Source organism: Drosophila persimilis, unplaced genomic scaffold (genome assembly GCF_003286085.1).
Source record: "Drosophila persimilis strain 14011-0111.01,24,50 unplaced genomic scaffold, DperRS2 tig00000746-arrow-arrow-pilon, whole genome shotgun sequence".
Classification (NCBI taxonomy): domain Eukaryota; kingdom Metazoa; phylum Arthropoda; class Insecta; order Diptera; family Drosophilidae; genus Drosophila; species Drosophila persimilis.
The window spans coordinates 132,846-142,874 of NW_020825348.1; the positions used below are offsets into that span (position 1 = coordinate 132,846).

Genomic DNA, 10,029 nt, shown 5'->3' on the forward strand with positions numbered 1-10,029 from the left:
TGAGATTTAACATCAGGGCGACGATCTAACTTTCTCTCAAGGGTCAGGAATCTACGAAGCGCTTGATTGTAAGATTCTCCAAGGAGATCCAAATTATATTTTGCTGGCAACCGAACACAATAATCGCCTTTATGTAGTCGACGGAAATGCTGCACAAAGTGTGCTTCACAATCTAGCTCTTCTTTGGTAGACTTTATTATTGGTTCGATGCAATTTTCTACCTCCCAAAACCTCCGAAGAAGCACCTCAAGCCGATCCTCTGGACTATTATCCTCAGCAGCTACGGCCCGAGCGCGAGAGACCATCAACGAGGAACCTTTTAAACGCGAACAACTTCCAGACACGACCCATCCCAAGCGCGTTTTCTGAATTGAAGGCAATCCTGGCAGTAGCTTGACCTGACCAACACACAGGAGCTCGAAAAACAGACTTGCGCCAATTAGCAGATGGACGCGCTGCGGCTTATAAAACTCCTGATCAGCTAGTGGTATGTTAGATGGAATGTTCCAGTTTTGAGTGTCAATTCCAAAGCTTGGCTGTCGATCGGTTATGCTAGAGGCTACAATGGCAGTGATGAGAGTTGAGTAATCCGATGAGCGAGAGTGCAGGCTAACGTTGACCGAAAATCCATCCGTGACGAAGCTAGAGTCGCCTATTCCCGAGACTGCAGTCGATGATTTCATTTTTCGAAGCTGAAGCTGATTCGCGAAACGAGAAGTTATTAGATGCAACTGGGAGCCGGAATCCAGCAACGCTCGGCAGGGAACTAAAACTCCGGAACGATTTTTGGCTAAGACCGTGGCCGTGGCAAGTAGAACAACACCATTACTGAGATCTTGGGCAATAAGGGCAGACGAGGTAGCCGCTGAAGTAGAGGGCTCAGTGGTATGCTCAGACGGCGTAGACTCAGACAGCGCAGACTGAGATGGAGTATACGGCGCTGATTTCCCTTGGACTGCGGTATCTTCAGGGCTACCAAAATGAAGGAGGGTATGGTGTCTACCCCCGCAGGTACGACAGTTGCTCGAGGTGCACTGAAGTAATCGATGCCCTGTTCTGAGACAATTTATACATAACGAGAGCCGCTTGGCTTCTTTATGTCGATTTGTGGGGGACAGCGCTTTAAACTTCTGACAGTGTTGGACCTCGTGAACACCATCGTTGCACAGCGCGCAGCGTGCTACGGTTTGGTTCGTTGTAACCAATGTGGACCTAGAATTATGCTTTCTACTTCTGCCCACCTGATTGCTCAACGCATAGCTTGCCAAGGAAACGTAAGTTTCAATTAATAATTTGGAAAAATACGAGCTAAAGAGGCTGTATTTTTAATAGATAACTGGGTATATCTATTGTGATCGGAGAATAAAATAGAATAAAAATAAAAATTAATGAAACGGAAGTTTCAATAAATAATTTGGAAAAACACGAGCTGGACAGGCAGTATTTTTAATAGATAACTACATATGTATATCTATTGTTAATATGCACACTGTGCCAGCGACAATACCAGCAGCAGCGACAGAAACTTCAGCGGCAGAGGTAACAACAACAGCAGAAGCAGACATTATCGGAACAAATAATTAAGCAATTAGAGGCTTAGAAAGTTAACTTAAATTATTCATTAAAGAAGATTTTACTTTGTAAGAGAAAGTATCAAAGGAAACAATACGGACAAATTTATTGTAAAGATTCATGGTCAGACTAGTTCGAAGGACAGAGAGGAAGACGCAGTGGAAAGTATTGCCTGGAACAAAGTTACCTCTATGAAGAGGTTTGATTCGGCTAAATTACGAGAGTGTAGAATGAGAAAGGGAAAAATTGAAATCCTCAGTAAAAAACTGAGCTCAAAATTGGGGATTTTTATTATAGTTATGAAACAAACGACAGCTTCGACGACCAGATCGGCAATTTGGAATTTGATATTCCAAGCATGTTGAGCAACCTAGAAGTTAGGATGCTAACCGTAGCTGAGGGAAACAGCATGGATACTAAAGGGGCAACGATAAAAAAGAAGATATCGATTTGCCTGATCTTCCGAAAGTGGAAGTACCGATATTCTCGGGCAAAGAAAAAAAATGGGACGGCTTTTCAAAAATAATTTGTGAATTAATTCATAACAGAGATAGTCTAAGTACATCTCTAAAATTCAATTATTTGAAAATCGCGATAAAGGGTGAGGCACGGAGTATAATTATAAATTTAATTATTTTATAATTTATTTATAATATAATTTTAGAATTATAATGCCGCTTGGCAATTGCTGACCAAGCGGTATGAAAATAAACGAAAAATATTTTCGGATCAGCTGAATCGTTTACTAGACTTACCAATGCTAGATCACGATTCAGCGAAACATATTCAATTGTTTTCTGATTCTATAAATGAGTCAATACATTTAATCAAATTAGAGTCACAATTATGAGAAGAAGTTGATGTGATTTTCGCGCACATAGTGTTAAAAAAGTTCAACAAAGATACCTTACAATTGTATGAAAGTGGAAGTGGAATTGTAAAGAGTGGAAACCGTTAAAAAAAGGAGTGCAATATGGTAAAATAAAAGAAAATTGTCCGCTATGTAAAATGGCAGGACATACCATAATTCACGTCTATAAGCTTTAGGGAATGAGTCCTATAGATAGAGGCCAGTTTATTAAAAAACAGAGCCTTTGCACAAAATGAAATTGTATGTGGGATTTGTAAAAAAACTCATCACACGATGCTAAATATTCCCTACGAAAAGAGGGAAAATGTTAAAACTTGCTTGACAAAAGAACAAGCATTCTTAGCCACAGCACTTATAAAAGTAAGGTCAAGGAATGGTGGCTATCAAAACCTTAGAGCTCTCATTGATTGTGGGTCGCAATGTACCATAATTTCAGAAGAAGCTGCGCAAATATTAAACTTAGTACGAAAAAGAGCGAACACCGAGATAAGTGGAGTGTCATCTATACACTCTTGCACTTCAAAGTACAAAGTTACTTTATCGGTAAAAACTCGTGATTATAATAAAGGTCCTCTAGATATTGAAGCAATTATTCTTCCGAAACTGATGAAAGTCTTTCAATATTGACAAATCTAAGTGGCAAGATTATGTGTTGGCTGATCCTAACTTTAACAAACCAAGTAGGGTAGATGTAATAATTGGGATAGATTTGTATACCCATATTTTAAAAGACGGAGTAGTAAAAATATCGGATGGATATATCCGGTTGCACCAAATCCAAAGGTGATAAATATATTGTGGCGACAACAATTGAAGAACGGTTCTGGGAATTGGAAAGTGAAAAGAATGACGTAGAAGAAGGTGTGTGCGAGGAGCTTTCTTGGAAACAACTAGAAGAGATGAGAATGGCAGGTATGTGGTTAAAATATCATTTAAAAAAGAAAAGGATCTAGGAGATTCAAAACCCCAAGCTATAGCGCGATTTTACAGTTTAGAAACAAAGCTCATCAATAATAAAACATTAAAAATAAAATTATGTAAAGTTCATGCATGAATATAAAAACATAGGACATATGGTAGAGTCCAAAGAAGATGGGAAATATTATTTGCCCCATCAAGGAGTCATAAGAGATTCCAGCCTTACGACAAAGCTGAGAGTGGTTTTCGATGCCTCAACAAAAACCACAAACAATAAAATTTTAAATGATACAACAGGTTGGACCAAGAGTCCAAAAAGATATCTTCGATATTATGGTGAAATAGCAATTGGCCATTTATAATATCTGCTGACATTGAACAAATTTACCGGCAAATTAATGTTGATAAAGACGATCAACAATATTTGCATATAATTTGGAGGGATAATCCAAACGAAAAGGTTAAAGATTGTAAACTTACAACCGTTACGTACGGTACAGCTTCAACACCTTACTTAGCAACCAGGGTGCTTGTTGCAATAGCAGATAATTGCAAAAATCAAGCAATTAGGGAAATCATAAAGAATGATTTTTATATGGACGACCTGATGACAGGTGCCGACACGATACTGGATGCTAAAAAAACATGTAAAGGTGTGACGCCCAGCGCCAGGAAGACCAAGCGCCGGCGCCACAAACACCACAACAATAACACTAGAAACACCAAGACAAGCCATGAAGACTATAAAATAAGTATTAGTAGTGTTAAGCTATTAAGCGTTTTTAATAACTGTTGCAATTTGAAGTTAATGAAAGTCGAGAGGCTGTTTATAATTCACAATTTATTTGCATATGTAAACCAACTTATCGCGTATGTACATATGGCAATGATTGGGCGAACGATTGATGCGAGGATGTTAATCTAATAGCTGCGACGATTAGCTCAAGACTGCCCATGCAAGGGCTGACGGGCCAAATTGGCCAAATATGCGGTAGCAAATGATCTTTGCAGTGGGGGCATTGGAAACGACAACACCAAAATGCATTTCCTTTGGGCCGCACCAATGGCAATAATTTAAAATATTTAAGCTGCTTGACCCGACATACTCCCCCCGTTGGAAGCCTGACTTTCAACAGCATCTTTAAGGGGCAGCAGGCACAGCTTGTTGACGGCGCGCTTGGTGATTCCAGATGACGTCTTCAGCACAGCAACTCGGGCAACGCCATCTCGTCCAGGCAAAAGCTCGACCACTCTCGCCAGTGGCCACTTCATGGGAGGAAGATTCTCATCCTTGACAAGAACCAAATCTGCGACTGCTAAACAGTGACGTTATGTACTCCTCCTTCCACCGGGACCAAAAGAGCTGCTGCAGGTACGAAACGCGCTGCCAGCCGTCCAGGCGATCGAAGTTTAGCTGCGTGACGTCAGGCTCAGCGAACGAAGCAGGAGGGCCACCATTCAAGACAACAGCGTCCGCAGCTCGTCAAATCCAAGAACCGAGTTGCCTATCGCACGGTAGAAGTGGTACTTGGCCGTCTTCACTGCAGCCTTCACTCCAGCAGCGCCTTCTGATGGTCATCGCTAAGGACCAGGCGCTTTAATTCCATCAGCTCATTCTTAGCGCCGACAAAATTGGTTGCGTTGTCTGACCAAATTTGCCGCGGCTTCCGCCTGGTACATATGAAGCGCTTTAGTCCATGTAGAAACGCTATCCACAGTTCTTTATAAGCTCCAGATGAACAGCTTTGGTAGCGAAACAAATGAAGACGCAGACGTAGCACTTGATTGGAGCCTTGTTGCGTGCCTCCGGTTTGTAGAAAAACGGCCCACAGAAGTCCACGCCTGTGATCTCAAAGGCATGAGAACCATCGAGCCGCTCCTTTGGAAGATCCGCCATAATATGCTCCAATACCCTATGCTTCAGTCGAAAGCATCTTACGCACTTGTTTACTGCCTTGTTTACCGTCTTCCTCCCCCCAATAGGCCAATATTGGGATCGAATTAGTCCAAGCAAAGCTCGAGGACCAGCGTGCAGATTCCGCTCATGAAAATGGGAGATTATTGCAAGAGTCAGTGGATGGCTGCTGGGCAAGATGATGGGATGACGGCCATCAAAATCCAACGAAGAGTTTTTCAGTCGACCATCTACCCTGAGAAGTCCAAACTGATCCATGAATGGCGATAACGATGCGATTGAGCTGGATGAGGAGACTGCTCCCCTTGCCCGCAGTGACTTCATGTCCTCCCATAGCTGAGTACGCTGGACTAGTCGTAGCAATACCTGGGTTCCATGTTCAATGTCTGAGACAGTGAGTCCGGGGCGCCGAATTCGGTTGCAAAACTTGTGAATGTATCCGAAAACGCGTTGCAAAGAAGCAAATGAATTCGCATACTTGGAATCAGCAATAATGTCCATGTAGGTCGATTTGACCAGAAGAGCCTTCCGACGAAGTTCAAGGGCTGGCTTATCAGGTAGCACAGTGGGTGGCCAGTCATCTGAGGAGCCGCAAAGAAATGGAGGACCATGAGCCCAAAGAGGTGACTCATTCAGCTCTGTCGGATGAGCCCCTCGAGACAGAATGTCGGCTGGGTTTAAAGCTGTGGAAACATAGCGCCATTCCATTTTTTCGGTCATTTCCTGAATCGTTGACACTCTATTTGCAACAAAAATATTAAATCTTGACGGCTCGTCCCGAATCCAAGAGAGCGCAAAGGCAGAATCACACCAACAGTAACACCTTCCCTTGAATACATTCATTCCAGCTATCTCAGATATGAGCCTAGCCAGCAACTCCGCTCCACAAAGCTCCAACTTTGGTACTGTAAGTGTCTTCAAAGGAGCCACACGAGATTTGGCACAAAGTAAGTGACTGCTGAAATGCTGACCCTTGGACACGACATAAATGCATGCACCATAAGCCTCGATGCTGGCATCGCAAAATCCGTGAATTTCCAGCGTAGAGTCTGGAAGGAGCACAAGCCGAGGAAATTCAAGTCGACGAATCTGACCAAAACTGGTGCATATTTCCTGCCACTCGGTGTTCAGTGCGACTGGAAGGCTTTCATCCCAGGACAACTTCTCTTGGCACAAACGCTGGAGAAAGATTTTGGATTTAGTAATTACGGGACCAGCTAGCCCGAGAGGATCGTAGAATCGCGCTATGGATGACAAAACAGAGCGCCTGCAGGAATTCAAAGAAGATTGAAGGGCCGAGAACGAAAATAATAGTAGATCAGAAACCGGATCCCACGCAAGTCCTAAAGTTTTAGTCACATGGCTGCCATCGTCGAACTTCAAAAATGTTTCCTTGTCCTCTTCCGGAACTTCATCCAGCACAGCAGGGACGTTCGAACACCTTTTCCTCAATCTGAACTGACCTCTAGACAAAATTCCAGTATTTTGCTCCCGAATCCGGATAGCCTCCTCCTGCGAGCTGGCTCCAGATATCAAGTCATCCACGTAGAAGTCACGGCGAAGGATTTCAGCTCCAACTGGAAACGCCATCTGCTCGTCTATTGCCAACTGATGCATCGCTCGCACAGTTAGATAGGAGGCAGGCTTCGTCCCATAAGTAACGGTGTCCAATTGAAACACACGCAAGTCTTCTTCCCTTGAGTTTCTCCACAGAATACACTGCAAGTTGCTATCCTCGGTCGAGACTCTTACACAACGATACATCTTACGAGCAAGAATATGAAACAGTTTGGGTTGGATTACGGGACCAGCCATTAAAACGTCGTTCAGGGAATATCCAGATGAGGTTGAAGCGGATCCATCAAAAACGACGCGAAGCTTGGTCGTAGAACTATCTTCCTTCATGACGCAATGGTGAGGCAAAAAATATCGGCAGTTGCTGATTGACTGGGTAGGAACCTGAGACATATGGCCTAAATCAAGGTACTCCTTTATAAATGCTGCATACTGAGATTTAACATCAGGGCGACGATCTAACTTTCTCTCAAGGGTCAGGAATCTACGAAGCGCTTGATTGTAAGATTCTCCAAGGAGATCCAAATTATATTTTGCTGGCAACCGAACACAATAATCGCCTTTATGTAGTCGACGGAAATGCTGCACAAAGTGTGCTTCACAATCTAGCTCTTCTTTGGTAGACTTTATTATTGGTTCGATGCAATTTTCTACCTCCCAAAACCTCCGAAGAAGCACCTCAAGCCGATCCTCTGGACTATTATCCTCAGCAGCTACGGCCCGAGCGCGAGAGACCATCAACGAGGAACCTTTTAAACGCGAACAACTTCCAGACACGACCCATCCCAAGCGCGTTTTCTGAATTGAAGGCAATCCTGGCAGTAGCTTGACCTGACCAACACACAGGAGCTCGAAAAACAGACTTGCGCCAATTAGCAGATGGACGCGCTGCGGCTTATAAAACTCCGGATCAGCTAGTGGTATGTTAGATGGAATGTTCCAGTTTTGAGTGTCAATTCCAAAGCTTGGCTGTCGATCGGTTATGCTAGAGGCTACAATGGCAGTGATGAGAGTTGAGTAATCCGATGAGCGAGAGTGCAGGCTAACGTTGACCGAAAATCCATCCGTGACGAAGCTAGAGTCGCCTATTCCCGAGACTGCAGTCGATGATTTCATTTTTCGAAGCTGAAGCTGATTCGCGAAACGAGAAGTTATTAGATGCAACTGGGAGCCGGAATCCAGCAACGTTCGGCAGGGAACTAAAACTCCGGAACGATTTTTGGCTAAGACCGTGGCCGTGGCAAGTAGAACAACACCATTACTGAGATCTTGGGCAATAAGGGCAGACGAGGTAGCCGCTGAAGTAGAGGGCTCAGTGGTATGCTCAGACGGCGTAGACTCAGACAGCGCAGACTGAGATGGAGTATACGGCGCTGATTTCCCTTGGACTGCGGTATCTTCAGGGCTACCAAAATGAAGGAGGGTATGGTGTCTACCCCCGCAGGTACGACAGTTGCTCGAGGTGCACTGAAGTAATCGATGCCCTGTTCTGAGACAATTTATACATAACGAGAGCCGCTTGGCTTCTTTATGTCGATTTGTGGGGGACAGCGCTTTAAACTTCTGACAGTGTTGGACCTCGTGAACACCATCGTTGCACAGCGCGCAGCGTGCTACGGTTTGGTTCGTTGTAACCAATGTGGACCTAGAATTATGCTTTCTACTTCTGCCCACCTGATTGCTCAACGCATAGCTTGCCATAGAAAAGTCCATCGTCTCCCATGATCTGCATCGCTGCTCCAAGAACGAGGCCATAGATTCCCACGACGGAATTAAGTTGGCGAATGCGGGATCGTTGAATCGTTCCTCCCACTTCTCTTGGCTCGCTGGATCCAGTTTTCGGAGAAGCTCCTGCACGATGATGCATCCTGCGATCTGCTCAGTGGTGCCCAAACCCTGGAGCGCGCGCATATGTGAATTGAATTTGTCTGAAAGCTCCCGAAGCATGACCACTGACCCAGGTTCCACAGCCTGAAGCGCCAAGATCTCATTGATGTGTGCCTGAAAAACCAATCGCCGATTATTGAATCTGTTTTCCAACAAATCTAATGCCACAGCATAATTGCCATCTGAGATTTCCAGCGACCGAACAGTCTCCAATGCCGAATCCCGCAGACAGGAACGTAAATGCTGGAGCTTTTCTATGTTTGTTAAGTCCGGATGGCTGTCGATGATGGTGGCAAACATTGAATAAAAGTCCGTCCAGTTCGCATACCCGCCGCTAAACGTCGGCAATTGTATAGGAGGCAGGGATGGTACTTGTCTACGGTGAGGTCGAAATTGCGAGCCGGCAAAATCAACCGTAGTGTTTCCTCCAGCCAAGGTAGAATGAAACGGCATGCGGCCGCTACTCTTAGCCATTTCCCTCATAATCGCCGCCTTCAGCGAGCTTGCAAGTGACTCAAAAATGTCACACAAACCACTGTGAATTTCGCTTCGATCCAATTCCTCAAGCTCGCCGTGAAACGTCTCAAATTTGCCGATCAACTTCTCGACTTGTTCTTGCTTTACCACGAGCATGTAGTAGTCACAGTCCAACGACTCATTCTGCCAAGCGGTAGCTAACCTTTTCATTTTCTCGCATAATTCCGTTGACTTAAGCTTCAAAAAAGATACCCTGTTTTGCTCACTGGTCATTGGAATTTCGTTAGCAGCATTAATTTCCATGGTAGCGGCAGCGTTAGCAGAAAGACCAACGTCTCTAGCGGGAAGATGATCGCAAAGAGTAACACGAGCAATAGACGACAAGAACCGAGCCCAGCAAGCGAACAGCTATGTACGAACTGTATATACAAAGGCGACCGGTGTAAGAAACGTTTCTTGCGGAAGGATGACCGAAAAGAGAAGCGCAAGCCAACAGCTACGTGCACTACCGAATATGCAGGGGAGGCCGGTGTATATATGTATGGATAACTTATGTGGTCGATGACACTGGTTGAGATGGCAATTAGTTTAGATCTTTGAATGCTATATTAGTTTGTGATTGCACTGATGGATTATTTATTGCACAATCACGTCGGGGTCACCAAATGTTAAGATATTAAGCGTTTTTAATAACTGTTGCAATTTGAAGGTAATGAATGTCGAGAGGCTGTTTATTATTCACAATTTATTTGCATATGTAAACCAACTTATCGCGTATGTACATATGGCAATGATTGGGCGAACGATTGATGCG

At 44.2% G+C, this 10,029-nt stretch overlaps 1 long non-coding RNA gene across 1 annotated transcript; it reads right to left on the bottom strand.

The window, feature by feature from the left end:
- Window positions 1-290: 290 nt before the first annotated feature.
- LOC113566535 lies at window positions 291-7,932 on the bottom strand. Its single transcript, XR_003409119.1, has 3 exons — window positions 7,905-7,932; window positions 7,039-7,040; window positions 291-416 (listed from the first exon to the last, which is right to left on the bottom strand). It is a non-coding gene; the product is annotated as an uncharacterized LOC113566535 (long non-coding RNA).
- Window positions 7,933-10,029: the final 2,097 nt, after the last annotated feature.